Raw genomic sequence first — 280 nt, forward strand, 5'->3', positions numbered from 1 at the left:
CTGCTGCTGCTGGAGTTTTTAGTTTGCTGCGGTTGCTGCTGCTGCTGCTGCTGGTACTGCTACATAGGGTGAAGGAAAAGCAGCAGCAGCAGCAGCAGCAGCTACTGCAGCAGCAGCAGCAGCAGCTACTGCAGCAGCTGCTCGGTGATTCCGCCTGTAACGAGATAAGCATGGAAACGATCTTCTGTTTGCTGCTGCTGCTGCTGCTGCTGCTGCTGCTGCTGCTGCTGCTGCTGCAGCGGTTGCTGCTGCTGTAGCTGCTGCAGCACAGTAGATATGA

This window comes from Eimeria mitis, genomic scaffold (genome assembly GCF_000499745.2).
Source record: "Eimeria mitis Houghton genomic scaffold, Emh_scaff2156, whole genome shotgun sequence".
In the NCBI taxonomy this organism is placed as follows: domain Eukaryota; phylum Apicomplexa; class Conoidasida; order Eucoccidiorida; family Eimeriidae; genus Eimeria; species Eimeria mitis.